At 41.4% G+C, this 25,008-nt stretch overlaps 1 protein-coding gene across 5 annotated transcripts in view; it reads left to right on the top strand.

Annotated features, from left to right (window-relative positions):
• The first annotated feature begins 3,567 nt into the window (after positions 1–3,567).
• Positions 3,568–25,008, top strand: part of fynb (FYN proto-oncogene, Src family tyrosine kinase b) — a 79,893-nt gene continuing 58,452 nt past the window's right edge. For 2 of the 5 annotated variants that reach the window (XM_084953836.1, XM_084953837.1), the window contains exons 1-2: positions 3,568–3,730; positions 20,000–20,068. The gene's annotated coding sequence lies outside the window, so the exon portion shown is untranslated. Of the gene's footprint in view, positions 3,731–4,366; positions 4,391–19,999; positions 20,099–25,008 lie in introns of those variants that run through there. The other 3 variants (XM_084953834.1, XM_084953833.1, XM_084953835.1) reach the window with 3 other exon arrangements.

The raw sequence follows: 25,008 nt of genomic DNA, 5'->3' as shown, positions 1-25,008 counted from the left end.
AATCTATTTTTGTTTTTAGTACAGAAAACACTTTCATAATTAAAAAATATTCTGACCACTCTGATAAAGCAGCCTCATGTGTAACAAATTATTTAAGAGTAAAGCTCAAACTGTGTTATACATCAGCTGTCTTTAGTCTGTGCAGAACTAACTGATAGTTATGAACAAGTTTAGCGTGTGCACAACCCTTAGTATGTTAGCTGTTTATTGTCCGCTCACCTTTTTTTTTACTATGTGTTCATACATCACTCTGCATTTAAACATTAGTTATTATTAATCTCCCTCTCTCACTCGTCCACAACATGTCTTTGTCCTGTCTTTCGCCCCTCACCCTCAGCCAGTTAGGCAGATGGCTGCCTCTCACTGAGCCCAGTTCAGCAGGTTTCTTTCTGTTAAAAGGGTGATTTTCCTTCAAATCGAAAAAAAACTTGCTCATCTGATTGCTAGAGTTTTCTCTGTATTATTGTGGGGTCTTTACCTTTCAATATAAAGCATCTTTAGGCAACTGTTGTATTGATTTGGCAGTATATGAATAAAATTGAATTGAAATTGAATTGATCTGAAATTATTAAATGTTCTTTCCATGGGAGAGTTCCAGTCACTACATGTTTGGTGAGCTTCATTTCCACAATGAGTGATGTTGCAGAAGTTGTGAAAAAAGTTGTTTCCTACTGTATTTAAAGGCTAGAAGACATCTATTCAGTAAGAGAGAAAGCACAAAAGCATCCTCCATGCTATAGCTCGTGAAGCACTCCATTGTCTATACCAGGATCCCGTGCCAGTGCTGAGCTAGTGAGGCCTGCAGCTGTGCCCGTGTAGCAGAACTCCTCTTTTCCCCAGTAGTATTCCATAACTACTGAGTTTCTATTAGACACATAAATGCTCTATTCCATAAGTAAAGCATTTATGTTTCTGGGCCTTTGTGAAAGATAAGGACAGAGCAGATGAGGGTTCCAGCAGTGTTTGGGTCAGGACAACACCCAATTAATAATATCAACAAACAAGCAGGCCAAGCCTAACCAGCTAGCTGTAACTTATTTATGATGCCTGAATCTAGCCATGGTTAATCTGCAATGATGCTGGGAAGGGGTGAACTAAGGGTGATTAGTATGTACTAATGTCTACAATACTACACTTGTGTATATTAGCATGAACTGATGCAGCTGGAGCATTATAATGCTAGGGTATTGACAGATAAAGTTGTAATATGACCCGACCATACTGGATTTTGGTGACTGTACATCATGTATAGTCAATGTAGTGTCGCAAACATGTTAGGTGTGGTTTATTATCTGAACTAGTGACATTGTAATGCAGTCATAAACAATTGTGACATGACATACTTTTATGATGTTATCAAGACCCCAAAAATGAGACACTGAACTCAACATGCCATTTACTCTAGTCCCCTTGCTAAGATAGGTGACGAGCAGACAGACAAAGGTTCCTTGGTGTACGGGATGTCAGGGCTGCTTACATAGAAGCATGTAAGTAATGCTCAGTGTGTTACTCCATCCTGCCAAACATGAACAGCTGTAGGATATAAGTTGAAAGGAGCTGGCAGAGGGTAGAGTGGCTGTCATCACTGACACATCAGCCTTAAGACATCAGACATCAACCGGAAAGCAGAAACCTAAATTAGCAAAGGGTATAGAGCAAGACTAGATCACTGTCCTGATTCCACAGTTAGCCTGTGTCACTGCATTCCCATTTTTATCCACCCTGTTTGTAGAAAGGTCTACAGAATGTATTTTTTTAGTGCAGTTTTCATCCTCTTGAGGACATCTAAAGGTGTGTGATTAGTCTAGATATGCTATGTATCCCTTGGTGCTCTGAGATTGTGCATTATCAAGGTTGTTGTTATAGGCAATTTGGTCCCTATATATTCATATCAAGAGCATAATCTAAATTTCTGGCAATAAACCACACACGTTCCTAACCGGCACTAGACTATGCCAGATCTTGCTCTTTGTCACAGTTCTATTAATAACAGATTACCTATGCAAAGCAAGTGGAAGGTTTCTGGTTTGGTTGCCTATTGGTCTCATCTTTGCTTTTTGCAGATGATGGGTCCCTGCTGGTTTTGTTTAGCGCTGACCTCCATCTGAAACTGCGACTGGGGCTGTTTGTACCTAGGTGCAAAGCAGCAGGGACAAGCATTAGCACCTCCATGTGTGAGGCCACGGTGCTCAGCAGGGAAAAAAATGAAATGGCCTCTTTGAGGAGACTCCTTTCTCTGCTGATAAGCACTAGAGGAGGTTTGGCATAGAATAAGTAGTAAAAATTGGAAGGATTCTACCACCTGACAAAAAAATTAGGCGTTTTTAAGAACTGGCTATGTATAACATCACTGACTCATGGCAATCTATGAGTATCTGAGCTACTCTTTCAACATTTTCAAAGAAGCATGGATGGCAGTGGGTCCGTTTCATTTGTTGTTCCAGTAGGTCAGCCCAGTGAGCTACAATATCAGCAGATATTATAGCATAGGTTAAATAAAGATAAGGATATTACACAGAATAAAGAACTAATCTCATTAGCTTTTCATACTAATTTAGTCAAAATATAAGTAAATACAACTGAATAACTGTTTTTAATGTCGCTATACCCATGGAAGATATTTCTACTGTTACATTTTAGCAAATATTTATATTATTTTGTTTTTAAAAGAAGAAGCAACTAAAGGAAAAATTATTTTAAAAAACTGTGTTAAATTAGCCATGTGGCTGCTGCTGTTGCATCAAAGTGCTGCTCCATGTGCAGACAAAAGATGGCGCCTCAACAATATAACAAAACAAACAAACCTCCACAGCATCCCAAACAGCTGTGTGTCTCTTCTTTTGTAAAGTCAAACACTTCATGGCAGGTCATTCACCTTGCACTTTATGATATAAAAATCGATTTTTATTTTAAATTTTAACAACAAAAGCCCCACATTATTTCACTCTAACTATTCCCAAATGTATTTTATTTTTGCCTTATTGAGCTTTAACAGGCTAATAAAAGACTGTAATTCAATAACTTTGGTGTAAACAAAATTTTGTCAAAAGTGTGTCACGATGAAATGTTCGTCGAAGAAATCGGACAGTTCCCTGTTCCGCCTCCAAAACCTTTCCACTCGTCGGATTGGAAGGACGTCCTGTCAGTCAAACCGCCGGGTTCGGAATGTGCCCTTCGAAGCTTCTGAAAAAATACGGATTTTTAACTATCGATTATTCAAACGCCACAATAAGAACGCCAAGGTATTAAACAAGTACGAAACAAACGTGACAAGGTTCACAAATTAGACCAGCGTTTAGTCGATGTTTTTTTCTTTGAAAAATAACCAACGGTCATCTACCACTCCAGAAACAACATTAAATGAATTTGCAAACACATTCATCACCGTAACTTTTTATGTCTTACGTCCTGTGAGTGTAGCACTAAACAGAAGATATTTAGAATGTCACGGAGTTTCTTTCTTTCTTTTCCCCCCGTTCTACCATACAAATGATCCATGTAGTCTTCTTTCCCCTAGTTGGTCTGTGCCGACAATATCCGACGGCTCATGAAGGCATCAGCCGTTTCATTGTGGCCCTGCAGAGCCAGCGCCATCACACTGAGCAGCTACGGCGAGCAGGACGGCGACAGCAGGGCCACCATAGAAGTGTAGTCTTTTATTACTGTCACATTATTTTATTATAACGACCATGGAATATAGCGCTGCGGACTATTAGACGTCTCTGAACTGGTTAGTGACACCGTTTTTTCGTTTCGCTCATCATTCTCGCTCTTGTTTCCAAACCGATTGAATTACTTTGATTTTTTTTTTCTGCTTTTCCCCAGGTGATATTATTATTGACGTTTTTGAACGTAAACGTGCTTAGCCTGTTCGCTAGCTCCACCGCTCAGTTTGTATGGAAAGGCTGAGGCTGTTTGAATGTGATAACCGGTTTATATATGGTAGAATAAATATACACACATCCAGTATGTACAAGTGGGATGAAGAAACAGCACCCGAAGCTAATTAAACAAGTAGGTTATCCACAGTCACCGATGGAAACCGAGCCTCTGACATGCAGAGGGCTTCAAAGCATCTTGACGCATTCGTTTTTGATCCACTCCAGCTCGCTTGTTTACCATTCCCCCCTCCCCTTTTTCTCCCATCCTCAGCAGCAGCAGCCTCTCCTCTCCATTGATGCTCGGTGAAGTCAGATGAAGGACATAACCTGACATGATTCAGTGGCTCTGTTTTCTGCCATGCTTTTTCTGTGTGTGCTTCAGGGAGAAGCCTGGCTGCTCTGTTTACTTTGAGGAGCGGGCTGCATTCGTGCACGCAGTGCCATGCAGCTGTTCGAGTGTATTCGCTTCTTGTTAATGCCGATCCAAGCAATCTCTGTCTCTTTCAGCGGTTGGTTGGAAAGTCTTTTTTTCCTACTTTCCATCGGTGACTACTTTCACTGTACCTGTGGATTTTTATGCTCTGTGCCGATGATGTTGTTTGCATTTCAGGCTGATTTCTCCCTCCTTTACTTCAGTAATTGGGGTTAAACACTCATCACCTCTATTTCCGTTTAAAACAATGATGGGCATCCCTCCATCTATTGACTTCAGACCATAAAACTGCATACCTCTGAACGGCAGCCATACGTTCCCTGTGTTTTGATAGCAAAATGGGTGCAGTATATATATGTGTCATTAGCAATCCTTAATGAATGACCCTCTATTTGCAGAGTTGTAATCAATGTGTTTTTGGTGGCACTTAAAGGGAAAGTGCAGAAACTAGAGGGCCTTGTAATGTGTGATTTTATTTCGTTTTTTTAGAAGTACTATTATGGCCTGTTTGCAGAAAGGCAGCTTCCTCTGGTTTTGAGCATGCCAGCAGCTGGTGTGCAGCTCCTCCGCCTGCACTGAGTGCAAGATTTCTGCAGTAGGAGGAAGAAGCTGGGATGTGGTCTGCTGAGTTTAGGTTCTGCAGGTGCACTGTGTAAAGGCACAGTATATGCATCTGAGGACGGATGTATCTCTAGGATGATATCAGATATCTGCTCACAGCTAATAGTCTTGGAAACAGAGCGTTGGAACCAGAATGCTTTCAGGTTTTTTTCTGCTGATCTAAAGCATTACTGTAAATCAGCATAAATATTAGTTTTACCAATTTTAAATTAAAAATTTGTTTAACATGCCAGTCTTTGTAATAAAGTTCTAGATTGCACATGTCGCCGTCCGACTCGTTGCTGAGTTCAGGGCTGCTTTTTTTAATACTCTGTCTTAACCGAATCAGATGAGACATGCACGGCGTCCCTGATGGAAGTCACTCATGTTTAGTGAGGCAGCTTTAAACAGCTTGTTTTGCCAGGAGATCTGATCAGGCAGGTTATCACACAGAGGTGATCAGGTCAGGAAAACAGGAGAAGATGAGTGTTTGCAGTGAATTTTGCCAATAATAAACTGTGGGTAACTGCAGTCATAGACTAGTGCTTTCTCCTCAAGCTTCCAAAGATTGAAGATTAAATCCAAACTAGTGCAGAATTTCACACAGAAGTTGATTCTGTCTGCGGCGGACAGGGATGTGCGCAAAAGGAGACACACCCACATTTTGTTAAATGAAAAAAAGGGTAAAGCCCTGTTGTTGTCTTTGCACTGTATTTGGCTGCTTCTTTGGCAATTCAAGCAATTCATATTGTTTGTCCCATCAGCCTACATTAAATAATCTATAATATCAGTATGTTTTAATATCAGCTGTGTGCAGTGGTACAGTACACAGTGAAACAAGACAGCATTTCTCCAAGACCATGATGCTACATGTAACATACAGTCAGCACGGGACTACATAAAGCGCAAAGCGTGCAAAAATTGCCAAAAAACATGCAACAATGACAGTGGGTTGTGCAAAAAGACTGAGCAACTCTCCAAACTATGTCTGAAAAATGCAGTTTATTAAACAGTTGCTTATGCATGCACCAAATTCCTGTCCAGCAAACTTCTCAGAGGCTGTTTGGGTAAAAACCTGGCTCAGTGAAGGCACACACACTTAGGGGTGCAACATGGCCCAATAGTGTTGATGTTTCTGTATTTATGCTGTGGTGATAATGCTGCATGATTGTGATCAGATGACAGTGTCTTGAAAAGCTGGTGGAGTTTTTATCAGAAGTTTAATGTTTGATGAACGTGCTGCAAGTGACTATTTGTCTCTTTAATGGTTGTCACTAACCTACAGTAATGCACAGAATGGTCACAGTCTGACATCTTCCAGTCAACAATTCATAGAAAATTTCATGATAATCTAGAAGTTTTTCAATTTTAGGAAATATTTTGGACACTGATTTTGTGTGCTTACAGAAACTGAGTGAAAATACAGGCTTTGATTTTTGCAGCTCTTCATTGTAAAGTTTGCACTGAACAGCCTGAGAGACGCAAGAAGCATTCACTGCTGTAGCAGTCTCTAGCCTAACCCTAATGTGCACATTATACTCTCTCCATCTGCAAGTGTGCTGGGATCCGCGTGACGTAAATTTCATCAACAGACAGTAAATGTGACCGCTCGGAAGTGGAATTCCGTGGGGAACTTCGATTACAATGCAGCCCAGGGTGGGGCTGAGTAAAGAAGTATAACAAGAATGACTACCCGGCCATGGGGTCTCCAGCTGTCCGTATCCACAGCAGAGTATAATGTAGGCTTGGCCTTTTTGGCATAAATATGATTGAAATTCATAATTAACTACATTATAGCATTTAATAATATCTGTTCTGAAGGAAACAACGTACTGTAGGACCCGCGTACTGTAGGTACTCCTATATACACAGCTGATCCCAGTTGGTAATTTTAAGCTCTTGATTTAACTTAATTGCTGGAGGGTTAATTAACTGTGAGACAGCTCGAGAGCTTAATTGGACTGCTCCTGTGGTGATCTGAATCAAACACACCTATGAATTTAAGATCTCATTTCACACTTGAAGCATATCCACAGACACACCAGGAGACAAAACACAAATATTTATTGATCAGTTTTGTTCATTTTCTTCAGGGTCTAAAAAGTGAAGCCAAAGTAAAAGTTCTTAAACCCATATTTTTTACAACATGTGGGGGGAGACTCCTTTCTGTTCCATTTGTGTGGAGTTCAATAGACTTAAGTAAACACTTTCTCAAAGATTTAATGGGCTCAGTCACTGTTTTCATATCATACTGTATAAAAGATGACGTTTATTTTATGCGTTATGATAGTTATCAGAGTTATAAGGGGGATTATCCTAGCATTGGTCTTGGAATAAGGACTAGATTGGTATGAGGCTGGTCAGTCAGAACTGGCCTCTGCTCATTATATCTAAGGACAGCAGAATCACTGAATCATGATACGACAGTAAATCTGGTGAATGTATCATGAGAGTATTGTATGGTAAGTTGCTCTATCATTGCAGATGAAGCTGATAGTATGAAATTAGCCTGGGATTTGACCCACATAGGACCAGATGCGCTCTCATTGTGCTTAGTGTTCCTGTTTGAGGAGGGTGTTCGGGTGTTATCATTCCCTCTTATCCTTTTGGTTCCTGTCTGTGCACAGTGTATTTGGCTAGATCCATTTTGAGTAGATTTGGGGAGCTGACAGCATCAAGGCTAATGCTAATCCTCATCTTTGTGCAATCTTATGTAATCTTTAATCTCTTACCGCACAATTATACACTTTTCTGACAGAAAATAGACATTCTGGAAGACTTTTACCCTTAGTAGCTAAATTCTGCAGGATGGATCTGCAAATAATATTTATTTAGTAAAAAAGAAAAAAGTTGCTTCTTCAATGAGTGTCTTTCATCCCACAGATGGGCTTAAAGTTCAGCTGGCAGTGCTAATACTTGTTCTGGTGAGTTCAGTCAAGTGACACATGAACCAGTTTTCCACCTGCTGGAGATTCTGGTTATAGTGATCCTCCAGGCCCATTTCCACTGCTGCTGTTCAAGACGGTACAGTTTTGAATTTGGGATGCAACAATCCAATTTATTTATGGATGAAACAAGATTAGGATAAATATTTTTTTTAACATGTTGACAGAGGAGAAACTCTCGTGGTAGGACAGCTAAATGCTTCCATACTTAAGGGAATATTTTGCCCTCCATTAACAGATGTAGCAGCACAACTGAGTGGCGTCTGTGTGTAGAAAAACCAATGCAGGACTTCGTGTCATCACATGGAGGTCAGATTGTTCAGGCTCACACAATCTTAGACAGCCGTTCATCTGTGCTCAACCTCACACCAATGAAATGTGCCTCTTTTCTCTTAGTTTCTTATTTATTTCTTTGCTCTGGTGGTTGGGTTGTGACGTGCTTGCAGGCTGAAATTATTGTCACGCATGAGTAAATGTTGATCCGTGTATGAATGCAGGCTCTGACTGAGCCAGTGGGGACATACGGTGACACGTGGGAGCCAAGCTGTAGATCACACGATGGCCTCTGAATGCCTTCGCTCCCTCTAGGATGTCCCCCATGATCCATCACAACAGCTACATTTCTTTCTCAGCTAATTAAAAACAGAGGCTATTCTGCTTTTGTTGTCTCCCCAATCCATCAGCTTCATTAATGAATTAGGCATGTTTATGAGCCAAACATATTGCCACTGGGTCATCGTCGTAGCCATGTCAAGGGAGGAAACGATGTGTGAAAGTGATACACTGGCATGAAAAATCTTGTCAAAACAGGGCCCGTGGAGATGTCCATCTTTGGGGTGTTTCTTCAAAGGAATTCAATTAGTGGGAGTTATTTGTCTTGCTTCAAGGACCCGGGGAATACAGGGATCCTATCATGCCGATCGCATCATGACAGTCCACTTCAACCTGCCACACTCTTTGTGTTTGCTCACAGCGTACTTAAAATGCACAAAGTCGGTCGGTGGTGCTTGAATGTGGCTTCATTTCCTCTGAAAAAAAACCTCATACTCGCTCGTTTACATCTGGAGTGCAGGCAAAGCAAGAGAATTTGAGCAAGCATGGCTGCCTCTCATATCCTGCTCAACATTTTCCATTTTTAATCCCCCCCCTTTTTTTTTTCTTTTAATCTCTCCAATTCCATTTAGCTCTCAAGTCCATTTAGCCTTTATTCATGAGTTCAGCAGTGCACTGGAGCTCCTCGGTCTATATTTAAAAACCTCACCGCTGAATAAATCGAGCAGAAATCTTTTAATTCTGCCAGCCATCTCCCCACTCCAGAGTTTTTACAGTGGAGCTGGAGCAGAGGAAAGACAGAGATAGGTTCCTTTACCAGGCTTCAGCCATACACTAGCCTCTCGGCAGTTACACAGAGATACAATTGACTGAATGAGTTATCCTCAGACTTTGTAACTGTGTAACTATTTTAAAATATTTTGTTGGAAAAAGCCAGTCGATGCTGACTATGTATAAAATTATTATAGATGTCAGCAGTCAAGATTTATCTGTTTGTCATGCCAATTTTATGGTGGCTAATCTCATATCTGACATATAAGTTATGTTTATAAAGAGTTCTTGGTTTCAAGAAATAAAAAAAAAAACAAGGAAGGATATTAGCATCAGCATCAGCGTGTGCAGATCAGTCGTTACATAAAAGTCAGTTTTAGGCCAGTAAAAAGAAGTGCCGAAGCAGGTTTGTGCACAAAAAGAACTTAGAGAGAACTCAAGTAACCAAGTGAAGCAATAATATTGGGTTTAACGTATTATTAGATATGTTTATATTTTGGGATCTTAACATTTTTATTGGAATTTGTTTGCTTGCTTGCTCATTTTCTCGGAAATTATTTGTCAGAGAGCCAAAGTTGTATTCAAGACATGTCATCATTTCCTCTGACATCAGTGGAGAAACTTAATTATAAGCAGTGCGGGCTGTTTCTGTCATTAAACAGAATTTGTCTAATATTAGCTAATTAGCCAGCACCAACCCACATATCAACCTGCTTTCCAAGCCACAAAAATACAAAAACATACAATCTATTAATTGTACGTTTTATAAAATATCACACCTATTAGTTTTTCTGTGTGTGTAGTTTTGCAGTAACCAAGGGACAGTTACATACACGGGAAAACTGCATATATTCAGCATATTTCTTATGTAATAAAATTCCAGATTTGCTCAAACTCTTAACAGGTTGTGCAGTGTTCATCATTTTACTACCACTAGTCTGCAGAGTTTTACAGGCCCCACACATATTTTAACAGGCGTGTCGAGAAACAAGCAAAGAATCAGACAAAATAAAGCTCATTACTGCAGACCATATACTACAGAGAAACTCAATCTGTAATAATGTATCATCAGTAGTTATTAGATTTAGTGGAGTAAATGCTTTGCTACCCGTCAGCTGGGATGGTTGCTGTCATCCTGCACAAAAGTTTGAACATTTTTTTATTGAATTTATTTGTGCAGCACCAAATTACAACAAAAGCCATCTCGAGGTGCTTGATATTGTAAGGTAAAGACCCTACAATAATACAGAGAAAACCCCAACAATCCAACGACCCCCTATGAGAAAGCACTTGGTGAAAGTGGGAAGGAAAAACTCCCTTTTCAACAGCAAGAAACCTCCAGCAGCAGCAGGCTCAGGGAGGGACAGCTATCTGCTGCACCACTTGGTGGTGATGGAAGAGAGCCAGATTAATAACAACTCATGATTAAATGCTGAGTTTTTTGTAAACACACATCACACAAAGCTAGGAGTTGTCTGCATGCAGACAACTTGTTCTTAAGTCAGCTGTGCTGATTGTGAGAGGATCGCTTTACTTCATGCTTAAGCTTGTTGAATACGATGTTTCATATGACTCTTGTTGGCTTTTCACCTACTAAGGATTGGATTTGATTACAGCAACTAGTGCTGCTGCTGTCAGCTCTACAATAAGACAGACAGAGAAGAAAGGGCTGCAGAGCTAGCATAAACTACACACTGTTGTTGGGTGTGTGAGGTTACTTGATTTGAATCTTCTGTTTTTATTTGTATATGTGCTTCTCAATATGTTTTATAGTCTGCACGTATCTATTTTTAGTCATAAACATACATGTTACACAACCGAGCGCTGCAACACCGCTGTCACTTTTGTACAGTATTTTCCACGTCACAGAATCTTTTTTTCTCTTGTTCCTCTTATACTGTTTTCTACTGCTATAATACTGACTGAAAGAAAAAAAAGCTAGATGTTAGATCTCTGTTCAGCCAGTGCGCCTGACAGGTGAGCTGTGATTGGTGGAAAAACCGTCAGCTGCCCATCAACTTTCCCAGCATATGTTTTTACTGGTTCAGGGGAACAGGGGCATCTTTCTTGCATGAAATGTGTTAGACATTAAGCAAAGCAAAGAGTCTTGATGTAGTCAGCATAATGTATGCAGATATTTCGTCACAGGGGCTGCCTAAATGATCCAATGTGTCAGGCCGATTATGTGTAGTGAATGCATTCATTGGATTGGGTCAAGGAATGGCTTGCTGTAAATTCACAAGGACGGTGCTTCTCCAGAGAGCGTTAGCATGAGCATCTCCGAGCTCTTTCTCCACCAGTCACAAGTAGCAATCATGTGGGCGTTGATCTTCCCCGCCGAAGCGACGATTGAGGCGCGTGATACATCTCACTGTGCTTTATTATTTATTAATGATATGTTTATGGTGGTGGCGTGAGACTGATAACGAGTGTTTGTGTTTTGACTAAAACAAAAGTGCTTTCTGTACACACACTAACGGCACTGAGAGTTTTCATGCATTATTAAGTTGCTGTGAATTTTGCCTGCTACGTCTAATGTCACTTGTGGGACAAAGGCTGGATTCTGTCTGAACAAAGCCTTACTGTGCCACATGTTGAAATCTGCATAGCAGAGAAGCAATTATGTTTTATGGTCTCTATGACTTTTAAATGCAGACTTTATGGTTTTGCTTTGTGCCCACAGACTTTCTGTCAGATTGCGGTGGACAAATGAGTGTTTCTGTATGGAAGCTTTTGTTTCTGAGCCTTTACCTTTGTCTTAGCAACTGTGACAAACTCCTCCATGGATGGAGGTTTTTATTATAGCCAGTTTCCACCACTATATAGAGCCCCCTGATCCGTGTGCTGTCCGTATTACGCTGTGGTCTACGTTTCACTGTGCAGCGTCATTTCCCTGCATTGCTGATGCAGCTGCAAGATGCTGACAAAGGAGATGATTGCTCACCCTGGCAGCAGCAGTGCACTGGCACACCAGGCCAAGGCCTACACCAGGCCCCCATTAAAGGGCTGTGATGTTGCCAAGGGATAGAGCTACTGGCAGAGCAACAGAGCTTTATCTTCAGGACACCCTGGCACATGTTAAATGAGTTCCGCAGCTTTGAATCAGCATATGCCATACAGTTGTCCAGAATCTGATAGGATTTTTATCATTTCTCAGATTCCCGTAGGAATAATGCACTATATTGCAATGCAATCGAAAGGATCTGAATCGTTTGCAATGAGATTTGCATGGTAATGAGTCACATAGCTTAAGAAATGAGTGATTTGTCTATAGAGGCTGCGGCCAGGGTTGAAAAGTTCAATCTAAAGCTGAATCTTCCCTAAGCTGCCATACACTGATGCTCCTCTAAGACCCCGACTGAAAGAGATGTGAAACTGAGCAGCACTCGAGCTGAAACATGAAATGTTCAATTCACATTCAGTTTTGTCACCCAAACATAGGGTCCCATTTGTGTCCTCCAATCACACATCAGACATCCATGGATGTTTTGTATATCCACTCTCTCTCCTCTGCACATGTCCAAACCATCGCAGCTTTACCTTTCTAATCAACCTGACTTGTTCCTCTCAGTCCATTCTGCTCACTCGCACTGAAAAACGTAACAACTTTGACTCTGTCACCTCCAGCTTATCCTCCTGTTTTTTTATCTGTGCCTCTTTCTCCAAACCATACATCATAGCAGGTCTCACTACCTTCTTGTAAACCTTCTCTTTCACTGCTGCTGTGTGTATGCGCAGCTTCATTCACATATTTAATAAAACCATTAAAAATCTCTTCTCTAACTATTTAAAATAAATAAATAATAATATGTTGATGCCTTTTTGCACTGCAGTTAGCAAGCAGCAGTCTGTTGGTCCTTGTTGAGCTCAGCATGGCAAGAGAATAAGTTCCGGTTAGAGCGATCCTCCAGGTCACAGGAGATCATTTTGGCTTGTTTTAGATACCATATCAACTTTATCTATACTGTACTAGAGTAGCTTTTCAGTTGAATATAATCTTACACTGGCTCTTGTTTTGCCTTTTCAGGCCATTCTCTTACTTAGTGGAATTAGAACTGCAGCCTTCCAAACCTCCCCTGGCATTAACATCAACATGAAGCGTCATGGCACACAGCTGGCCGAGCAGCGCTTCTAGGTATACTGTTTAGGCACCTTAGGACTTTTAGCCATATAGCGTATGTCCTGATAACACAAAATACAACATCCTCCATATCACCCACTCTCTGTCTACCAGTCATTCTGGAGTTTCCCTCACTCTGTTGTCAGTGCGGTCTGTGGGAGTAAGATCAGTTGTTAATTCTCTCTTCTTATGAACACCCTCAGTTTTTTTCTCACCTGGCAAATCCTTCTCTGATGTAAGGATGCGGAAACCCAGAGGAGGAGGCCTAATGTGCTGTTAGGATAATGGTTCATTTTAATCCACTCTTCAACAGCGTATGCCAGTCAGACTCTCACTGGTGGTGCTGGTCAGTCAATCAAATTAAATCTCTGAGGGAAACATTTGGGATGTTGTAACGTGGTACGTCTTTACCATGAGTTGTATCAGAATGTTGGAGGACAAAACACACACAGCTGAATATGAAATCACTGTTGAACTACCACACTGTCTGCAAGATTGCTCCACATCCATGTAAAGGCTACAGCCTGCAGCTGTGAGCTTTGCCAATGCAGCTATTATTGAAATGGCAAAGTGCCCTACTTACCCTTTGGAGACTAGCCCTAGAATGAACCACAAGTGGGTGGCTGACAGCGAGCTTTATGTTCAACTATACAAGTCAGAAAGACAAAGTCGCCCACCACCACAGAAACTTCTTGGGTTCACTTACCAGCAGGGGTCCCTCCAGCTTGGCGAGGGTCCCCAAAGAATTGTGGCTTCCTCTATGTTTCCTCTCCTTCTGCACTTGCACTTGTCTCCTGCTATAATTTGCTGGAGGAATCAAGGAAATATGGAAGGAAATGAGTCTCCAAAAGGTTACAAACATGTATGGTATGATCCTCAAGCCTATCACTTGTGTACAAATACAGATGTAAAGAGCATCTGCTCTATTTTACAAATGCATATGTCTAAATCTGAAAACCTCACTTCAGCACAAATGTCTTTTCACTCACTGATTGCATGAGTCGTGTGCATAGATCATATCACATGTAAATGAGGTTGTGAGACAAATCCACAAATGTGTGCTATATTCAAGTGCTAGATAGAAAACTTGGACATCTGGGCTGTAACTCTTCACTTCTCGACTGTAACGTATACATTTACCAATTCCAGACTCTGTATAGTAGCATATAAAGGTTACTATATAATTGAAAGAAATTCCTGCTATATGGTGGATGTTCTTCTGCTGAGAAGACATTCGGACAGTGTGAAACAATACAGAACAATAACCCTGTGGCTCATATCTTAGTTATAAATTCAGAGGAAATGTTGTTAGTTAAGGAATAGTTGGCATGCTCTTAATAAGACTGAAACATTTATTGCTTGGTAATATTTGACAAATAGTAGAACCAACTATATTAGTTATGAAGCTATTATTAATGTTATTGTGCTGTTATCAGAGAATAAGAAGATGAAGATCAAAGGGTCAAGTTTAGCTACACCTCTTTACAATTCTTACTATCTGTTTAAAAATCTGTCTAAAATAGAAGTATACTAAATTAAGTATAGTACAGTTACTACACTGTTTATTCCCTAGGTGCACTGCACAGTGCATAAACATGAGTTCATGGTTGTAATTAGGTTATTATCTTATTTGTATCATTGCTAAACCTAGATGCTAAGGGCTAACAACAGAAAGCAACGACCATGGCGCGTGTTGGGTTGGGTTAGGAGTTTGGTAAGGAAGTGAAACCAGCGTGTGTCAGAGGTGAAGGGGTGCACTGAGGTCCAGCTGAACTGTGAATCACGTAACGCCACTCCAGAATATACCATGGAGCAGGAAATGAGCAGAATAAGAACACTTTCAGTATTCGGATGCTTTCTAAACAGGCAGCTGTTGTGTTTGGGTGTGTAGCTGTGTGTGGTTGCTGAGTTCGGGTGACGAGGACTGGAAGAATGTGAAAAGTTTTTAAAGGACAATAGAAGACTTGTGACCATTAATAGATGTGCATATGGAGCCGCTGTTGACTGTGCTCACTTGGATGAAGTACAAAAACAAAAGCAGCACAAACCCTGATTTTTGTTCTCATGCTCAGTACATGCAGCGCATGTATTTCAGCCCTCTGTCCCTGAGTGGCAGCTCAGCACACTGAATCCGGATCCTGCTGCGTGTCCGGCCACTTTAGCGGCCCACTCATTTGTCCCGCTAGCCAAGTGGCAGCGAAGGAGCAGAATGACTGCTGTTGTGCCCCGGCCAGTCATGTGACAGCTTTCGTGTAGCTGAATGACTAACACCCCCCACCCCCTCCCTCAGCCGGGTGGGCTGCAGCTGAAGGGAGAGAATCAGTTCGCTTTCTCTGGGGCCTGACACGCTCATGGTGAAGCATGTCGCTCGTGGGAACACTGCAATTTTGTGCTGGTAAAGAAGACTTAAATCACAGGTTTCAATTACACGCTAAGGTCATCGTGAGTATTTTGAGACTCCCTCACAGTTTTATGTACAGATCACCCAAATTGGAAACACATTAGTGCAGACAGTTGTGTTTCTAAGACAAGTTGAATTTACTGTTAGGTTTGTGACCTGCTGGTTTGTAGTCCGTAGGTGTACCGTGCTGCTGTTGACTGTGAAAACCTGAAACTTCACAGGAAAGAAAGTGTCAAACCATCATCCTGTTGTCCTCATATCTTTGTTTTCTCTCATTTCCTGTCTCTTCAGCTACTTCTTTTTCTGTTTTTTTATCGGCTAAGAAACAGAGTAGCCAAAGCACCCACCTCCACCCACACCTACACCATTTAGATGTTACACCAGGCTGTCCTCGATAAATATCTACCCTTATACATTTTTGCACTTTATCTAGACAAAGTCAAAAGCTGCGCATTAAGGAATGCATCTTTTTCAGGTCATTTCCCATCATACCTTGCTTCGTGCTTATTGATCTTGAGCAGCTGACTATCACCAGAGAAACCACTCAGACATTCCGTGAAGGCCTAATTCAACCGACGACAGGAAGTGTTCATGTAAGAGACCCCCCAAAAAACCAACAACAGCAGCAGCACCGTTCAGCGTGGGCGTCTGCTGTTGCAGAACAAACAGTTGCATCACATCAGCAAAGCCCGCCTGCACTTGTAGTGTCACCGTTGATCCGCTCCAGCAATCAGCAAAGCCACAGAGGCAGATTAAATTAGATTAGCAGGACTGAGCTTTAAAGTCAGATCAGCAGCTAATGGCTTCTAACATATTTTGGCAGCAGCGACAGTGCGTCTTTTGTAAATAAAGGGCAGTTAGGAGGAGCGCCATGCAGTTAACCCCGGCCCTGCTGCCACACAATCACTCCACTGTGTAATTCCGCTGTCAGTCAGAGATCTGGCAACCACTGCGAAGTTTATTCACGCCCGCGTGGAGATTAACTTGTGGGGAAAAAAAGAAAAGTAGCGTGTCAGAAATGGTCTGTGTGTGCTTTATTTCTCGCACTTTTGCTCCCTGCACTTTTGAGTTAACAAATGAATGCAAGAAGAGCTTGGTGCTAGCATTGTAGATACAAAAGAGAGCCTCTGTTTTCTTTTATAACCAATGTGTGTGAGCAAAATACATGGGTTTTTCTTTAACTACAGGTGGTAGGAAAGTACGCTGTGTGGAACTAAAATAAACTTCAGCAACCTCAAAAGTATCTAATGTATTAAGACAAGTCAAAGGTAGATCTGAGTATTGGATGCGGACCAGTCTGTGTGAGTGGGCATACATGGTCACGCTCCTCTCCTTATCCTACCTGGGGACAATATGTAGCTAAGACCAAAGAAAAAAGAAAATGAGCTGCAAACAGACAGAAGAACAGAATAAAGTGAATTTGAATGATTGGAGGTGACAAGAAAGTCTAAAGCTGTTGTATTACATTTTTCACGTGTCAAACCTTTCCACTTATGGCTTCCATGGATGGTGTTTCATTTAAATTTGACTTAAAAGATAAAAACTCGTTTTAAATATTTTTAGGCTGAGTTTTCACAAAACTTACCAAAACCCAAATTATAATACTTATTACCGAGTGGCACTGCCGAGAAGGTCTGGGTTTTGAATCCACCATCTGGCCAGGCCCTTTCTGTGTGGAGTTTGTGTGTTCTCCCTGTCTGCATGTGCTCTCTCTGGCTGCTCTGGCTTCTTCCCACAGTCCAAAGACATGTCTGAGCTTAGGTTAACTGAAGATGCAAAGTTGGCTGTAGCTATGAATGTGAACGGTTTTCTGTCTCTGTGTTTTGGCCTGTCCAAGGTGTACCCTGGCTCTTGCTTTGTGCTGGCTGGGATTGACTTAGCCCCTCTGTGACGCTGGATTGGATAAATGGAAGAAAAGGGTTGGATGGATAATCATCACTGAGTAAACTGTAGTCACTCACTTAGGGATAGTTCAGTGTCTTTGGAGTGCAGTTGAATGAGGTTCAGATCCACATGCAGCACAGAAACTAAAAACACGAACTGCTGTAGAATGGATTTTGGACTGAACCTCCTGGTCCTCTTTGAACAATGACATTGTACTAGAGTTGAAATGCGGTGCCCAACCCCAATGAATGAATCCGTTGTATTATTCTGTGTTAATTCTGTGGTAGATAAAACCTTTATACCCATCCATCTTCTTCCACTTATCTGGGGCTGGGTCGCGGGGGCAGCAGCCTAAGCAGAGAAGCCCAGACCTCCCTCTCCCCAGCCACCTCCTCCAGCTTGTCCAGAGGAGCACCAAGGCATACCTAGGCCAGCCGAAAGATTTAATCTTTCCAGCGTGTCCCAGGTCTGCCCCGGGGCCTCCTGCCGATGGGACATGCCTGGAACACCTCACCCAGGAGGCGCCCAGGAGGCATCCTTGTCAAATGCCCGAACCACCTCAACTGGCTCCTTTTGTTGTGGAGGAGCAGCGGCTCTACTCTGAACCCCTCGCGCATGGCTGAAATCCTCACCCTATCTCTAAGGGAGAGGCTAGCCACCTATTTCCACCGCTTGTATCCGCGATCTCATTCTTTTTGTCACTACCCACAGCTCGTGACCATAGCTAAGGGTAGGGACGTAGATCGACCGGTAAATCAAGAGCCAAGAGCTTCCATTTTACACTTAGCTCTCTCTTCAGTACAATACACACACACACACACACATATATATATCCTCCAGAGGCACAGTATATGTCCATACAGTGGTCAAACCATACTTTTGCGAGCATGTCTGCGGTCACAGCAGCCACTGCTGTTGTTATTCTACCTACCAGCAACCACCCTTATATTTTGCTTCCATGCGCCAGATTTTCCTATAATTTTTAGAAGTGGTCATGAATAATAGTTATCCAGGCTTCAGAACCTAACTCAATAAATGAACCAGCGTCTGGTCAACACATAACAGAAAATCTAGCAAGTTGAATCTATGAAAAATGCAAACAGTAATGCAATTTGACACTGAAATTGTATTTTTTGCACCAACAGAGTGATTCCCTGATAGCTATTAAGAGGGGAAAATTGTACATATGTTCAGTCTAAAGCCATCTGTAAATGACAAGGAGCAGAATTTCCTACTAGGGAAGCCAGGAGAAGTATTCCGTTATAATACAGACTTTAAATATATCAAATACGGACTTTCAAGCTCTTTAGATCTGTACAACTTTTTTTTTCTTTTCTGTACAACCTTTATTTTGCCCTATATTATACATGCTAAATTTAATAAACATGCAAAAACATGGAATGCACCCATACAAAATAACTGCATAAAATTTACCGAATTGAGAGGTGGCTGCACAGTACTGTATGTGTGTTTTACTTTAGGCACTTTAAGTTGGTTTTGTTGCAAAAGCTTCTGTTCAATAGAAAATAATTTCAGTAGCTTAAGCAGTGGCACTCTTTACATAACAACAGGGCACAGGAGCCTGAAAAATCGTAGCCAATCCCAGGACGGCGATGCCCAAAAAGTCAGATCCTCCTCCTGTCTTGCTGGATTCACATGAAGAGTGAAGGTTTATTAGTCTGTGGACATAAATAGGCATGTAGAAAACTATAAATGTTATGTTTTCTACATAGCATTTATTTCCTCATTTCCTGTGCTCCCCACCCTGTGCTACCCCATTAAAAAAATCCGTCCTCCTCTGAGGCAGTTTGAAGCACAGAACAAAAGTGGAAATCAAGTTGTAACTTGAAAAATGCAGTGAGAGCTACAAACACTAGGAAAGTTGCATTAGACTATATTATTATAAGCAACATTTTCTTATTCCAGCATCATTCATGCTTAGAATGCAGTCAAGCCTCGTTCAGTGGCAGATGGCAGTGAGGGATGATGTCCTACATTTAGCAGCATCGTCTCATTTGCACCTGGACGAGTGAATGAATAGATTTCCAGAATGCACCTGCTGGAGAGCCAGTCAGAAATGGGGCCACCACACAGGCCTGTGATTAAAGCCAGCAGTTCCTGCTCCCTTCGCACTAACCTGTTGTTGACTAGTTGAATGTCACAAATACAGTGCCGCCATGCTGCTGTGTAAGGGGGATTGCGGTTTCTGTTCTGCTAATTGGATCGAGGTCATTCATTCCAGCTGGACACATCTGCTGCTTTGTTTTGTTTTGTGTCTTTTGTGTGTGTATGTGTATAAGACCCATTTTTCGCAGACTATCGTGAATGACGAGGTCTGGCACATACGCAGTTGATATTCATGTTTTATTGAATCGCAACAATGTATAATTGAGCCTCTGTGTGTCTCCGCAGGGCCTCTGTTTTGGCGAAGCACAACGCAATGTGGAGGAAATAAAGATCCTGATACGCTGAAAACCAGAGGTATGAGTCTTCACACTCCACTGGACATTTGTAAGCTGACACAAACACACTTGTGGATGAACTCGGCCGTGTTTACTCTCTTGCTCACACACACACACACACACACGTACACACACATACATACACACTGCCATGTGAAAATAACCTCATAGCAGATGGCCCACAAAACCTGCTCATTCTGGAGGATTTTCCTTCAATGGATGTGGGTCATAAGGATACTAGAGCAAGCGCACACACATGCATTAAAGCACATGCGTACACATGAAGCGGAGATAGCTGCCGCAAGCTAACCTGCTGTTCCAAGTAGGCGCTCATACCTGTGGTGCGTTAGCTTGGGGCGTGCAGCATAATAGTGGTGCGCCACTGATGTTGTTACAAGTCTGACCTGCAGGTCAACAGATCCCACCAGCTAAAAGCTAAAGTGTTGGATTCCTTCTTGACCTCCATTTCTGCTGCTGCCATCTTTAATCTGCAGTACAGCACTAAGGTCAACCTGAAAAATTCCTGCGAGAGTAAAGGTAAGGTCAGCCGGTGCCCACTGCAACCTCTCCTCAGCTCTGACACATCAGTCCTGTGTGTGTGTGTGTGTCTGTTCTCTTAGTCCCATGCTGCATATATCCGGGGGTAAAACTGCAGCGGAAAAAAACATGTTCCCATTATTTCCTAATCCGAGTGTGGCTGCTAGGTTAGACTGGAACATGACGGCACTTATATTAGATTGGTTTTCGACAGCCAGCAGCAGCACTGTGTTCTTTGTCTCCTTCTTGGAGTCCACAGTGCACAAGCACGTGATACGTTTTGTTTTTTTGTTTTTTAAGTGAGCACAATGTTGCATAAAAAATGCACTTTGTTCCTTTGTGTGGGTTTCGTGAAGGAGGGATCTGATAAATAACAATGTGGGAATGGTAGAAAGTGCTGATAAGAGAGCCCCCCATCATGTATGACAGAGAGTTAGAAAAGAGCATAACTGACATTAAACTCTGCCTTTGATCATTGTTTGATGTTGTACTGTGGTTGCCTGAGGCTAGCAACTACTGTAACTAAGCTAAGATGCATGGCACAATAAAAGTTGTACTCTAGTATCGTTACCGTTGTCGTTATTTGTTCATACACTTGGACCGAACTGGCCGCACTGGACTGATACAGAATTCAACTTGTTTAATTTATTTAATGCTTTTCATTTAACATAAACAGTAAAACTTTGTAAACAGTAAACCTCATATTGGTTCTTGAAATCCAGAAGAAACATTGCAAAGACCATTGTACTGCGTAGAAACATACGTCTATGTCTACCTTGATGTTCAGGAGTCCAGGATCTGCAGAGACAAAGGACAGGAGTTGACTTTTAAAGCATGTACTTCATCCGGTTCCTACTGTGATCACAAAAGTTTAAGTCAAGGGTTGAATGTCACATGTTTATGTCTTGAAGTTGAATAGCTCTCTGTAGTTCTGGAGGTCCAGAGGTTAAAAAACCCTTTTTATTAGTATTTATAAGAACTTTGTAGTGGATAGCACCACCAGAGAGGAGCATGAAAATAGGATAAAAACATAAAGACGGAAGGACTGGCGTATAACAAAGGATTTCTGTAGCATTCAGATGGATGTGCCTTACATGATTATTCAGGTTGCTGCATTTCCCATTAATGGTTCTTATGAATGCTTTATCCTTTAACTTTTCACTGTCCACTTAAGATAGACTTGGAAATTTTTCATATATGAATATATGAAGCGCCTTGAGGCGACTTTTGTTGTGAATTGGCGCTATATAAATAAAATTGAATTGAATTGAAATATATGTTTATATATTTAGCTGTTTCAATTTAATTGAGGATCTCCATACCGGAATTTTTTCACTGTTGACCTTAACATGTCCTATTCATATACTCATGCAAATTTGTTTGTGACTGGCTTTGTAGAAATTTAGTATGTAAAAACAGTGGATGACCCTGTAGATCATTTTGAAGACAAAGGAAAGTCATTTTATTTTAATGGAAACTTACCTGCAGCCTCGCAAAGCTAAATGAACCACAATGCAAGTCGAAAATGAAGGCTAAATTAATGCAAACTTTAACTTTACATGACGAAATCACAGACTGAAATACTAGAATTACTCTTGAACTTCAGCATTTCCCCAGTTAGCCAGTTGCACTGCTTGATCTTCACTTTGCCAGTCACCGTGTCTTAGTTTAATTTAAATGACATCGTTGGTGGATGTTTGACCATGCAGAAGTTTTATTCATATATGCACAGAGAACTTTTTTTACGTATTCTTCTTTTTCTTGTAGCTTTACTTGCTAATAAAAAATGTCTCAATATTTCACTGTGTCACCTACTTACAAGCCAAGTGTTTCACACCCAGTTTTTCATGGGTGGAAAAAGAAGTCGAGGAGGGGAGATGTCATTGTCTTTTTGCAAACTCACAGTTACATTAAGCTCTGGTGTCAAATCAGAACTACAGAAATACTTTATTATATAACTTTATTATATTAAAAGCTGTTTTAAATGTGTAAAGATGAGTAATGAGAACAGTAGGCTGATATGGTGAATGAATTTAGTTGATGTTTCTAGCTTTTGTGTAAAAGCTTGTACCAAATAGGTGATGCTAGTTATGGGATGAGTGGAAAATCAGATTGCACTGGTATTTTTTCATCCTCTGTGGAGGTTGAGATAATGTGTCAAAGGCCTATCTGTGCTAAATGCTAAAAATTATATTCCAGGGCAGTTTCTGTGAAGTCACAGGATGTTCTTGACCTACTATTAGTACCGAAGATGTCAATGCCTGGACTCGTCCAGAACATTTGACTTTGTGATTTCTTCCTCGTTGGAGTTTCCAATCCAGAGCCAGCCTTTCACAAAGGAGACACATTGTAATAAAAAGGCAAAAACAAAACAGAAGAGCAGCAGAAGAGTAGCTATAAATGGAGAGCAGGGTTTTAGGGGTAAATTTCATCAATGGTTGAGTGGAAAAACGCTTAACAAGGGCATTCTTCCAGGAAACTGGAGTCAGCTGAGCAAGTGTATTCATTATGCAAGGTTCAGTCATATTTACTCTGATAGCTCCTTTATTATGTGTGCCCCAGTTTCCTGTGACGCTTCGGCATGTTTCGATGGAGCGTACAGCCTGGGCTTGTCGGAGAGCGGAGTCACAGTTTGGCATGTTTCTCAGTCTCTTTTTTTTTCATTTTCTGCTTAGAACCTCTACTGTAGATGTGAGGCGGTGGTTGAAATGTGAGAAAGAGCGATGCAGCGAGCGTCAGAAGAAGCTGTGTAGAGCTGCAACTGTAGCACATCAAGAGCATCCTCGTGGTGGGAGCATGGAGCTCGCGACTGTCTGTGCTTCAGCGTTCTTGCTGAGTGGGTGTGATTGTAGGCTGGTGAGAAACAGCAAATGAGTCACCAATTCCAATCGTGTTTTCAAGCTTCTGCTCTGTCTCTCAGAGAGTTTCTGCACTGTACAGAGAAGCGAGCTACAACAGCATGTTATCGTGACGTCGTCCCCGTCCCAGACATTGATATGCATTTCAGCAATCACTTGCAGCCATGGAACAAATGTACACTTGTGCCTTGAGCCTTTAAATCTCAAGAGCTAACTGTTAAACCGCTCCTCCTCCCAGCTTGTTACCTCCACGATAATGGCCATGCCAGTGTGGGCTGGGCAGCTATTCACTGAAATGTCAGTGTTGCCCTCAGTCTGCGGTTCCATTGTGGTTTCCAGTTTTTCTGATGGTAAGGAGATGCAGTTGGGGTGGAAGTGGTGCCGCTAATGAACAGCATTAAGCTCCACTCTATTATATTGACACATCTGGTGGCATTTTTCATCCGCTTGCTTTCCGTCCTCAGCCTAATTAAGTGATCTGGGCTGCAAACTAAAGCATACCCACTGTAGAACACACAGGAAGCACTCTACAGTAGCTCTCTGAGCTTGTTAACCAGCCTTGAAGTGACTTTGTGAAACCTCAGTATAATACGTCAGTAGCAGATTCAGCCTCAGACTTCTTTTGCCCACTCGATGGCTGTTAATTATCCAACTTTACAGAAAGAACTTTCCTCAGGTGCTGTGTCTGAGGAGATGTCAGTGAATTAGCTGCAGCAGCAGTAGTGTTCGACCACACTGAGGCGTCAGCTCAGTGCGCCGGACACTTGGATCATCAGTCAGTACCAGTCAGGTAGTGAGATCTGTCTTAGCTTCTGCTTTGTAGAAACCGTGCTAGCAGAATTCTGCTCATGTGTTTATCAGTTAATGTAATTATCATCAGTGGAATGTGGCTGCCTTTTTAAACTTGTTATGGACTCTCCAGATATGTAGAACACTTTTTTGGTTTTAGAATAGGACTGTTTGCTGGTTTTCGAGTTTTGATCAAACTAAATGAGCAATCTGAGCAAGACCTTAGGGCTTTAATGGAAATGTACCTCTTATTTCTCACATTACATCAGCAGCTTGTATCAGTATCATTCTTGACTGACCAGATTTAGCCACATACTTAGATTCTGTTGGTGGAATATGTATGTAGGACCGTGTGGCACAAGTTTAAACAGCTGCAAGCCAATTGAGCAAAGTTCACCAAAAAACCACAATTTACTGCTTGTTACAGGCAAAATACGGCATAGTCAAATCATGGATTCCGTCACTAGACCACGTTTGAAAACCTGGCTTCTATGTTATCCAAATTTCTAGCATTGGGGAAATGTACTTTTATGATTAAGGTTAAATACTCTTTCTTTAAAAAGATGTGGGGAATTTTTTTGTTGTTTTTAAAATGTAAACATACGACTGATGAAGAACAAATATAATTGTACTCATTTGATTTAGATGGGAGATGTAATTTTGTTACTTTTTAAAGAAAGCCTAAGGAACCTACATATACAAGACTGTTCAATAAAAGGGTAAGAAGTGAAGATGTGGATGTCAAACTCAGCTAAAAACAGCTCATTACTGCAGC

The sequence above is a fragment of the Perissodus microlepis genome, chromosome 15 (assembly GCF_051167445.1).
Source record: "Perissodus microlepis isolate ML-2025 ecotype Zambia chromosome 15, ASM5116744v1, whole genome shotgun sequence".
Classification (NCBI taxonomy): domain Eukaryota; kingdom Metazoa; phylum Chordata; class Actinopteri; order Cichliformes; family Cichlidae; genus Perissodus; species Perissodus microlepis.
This window is presented reverse-complemented; position numbering and strand designations above follow the sequence as displayed.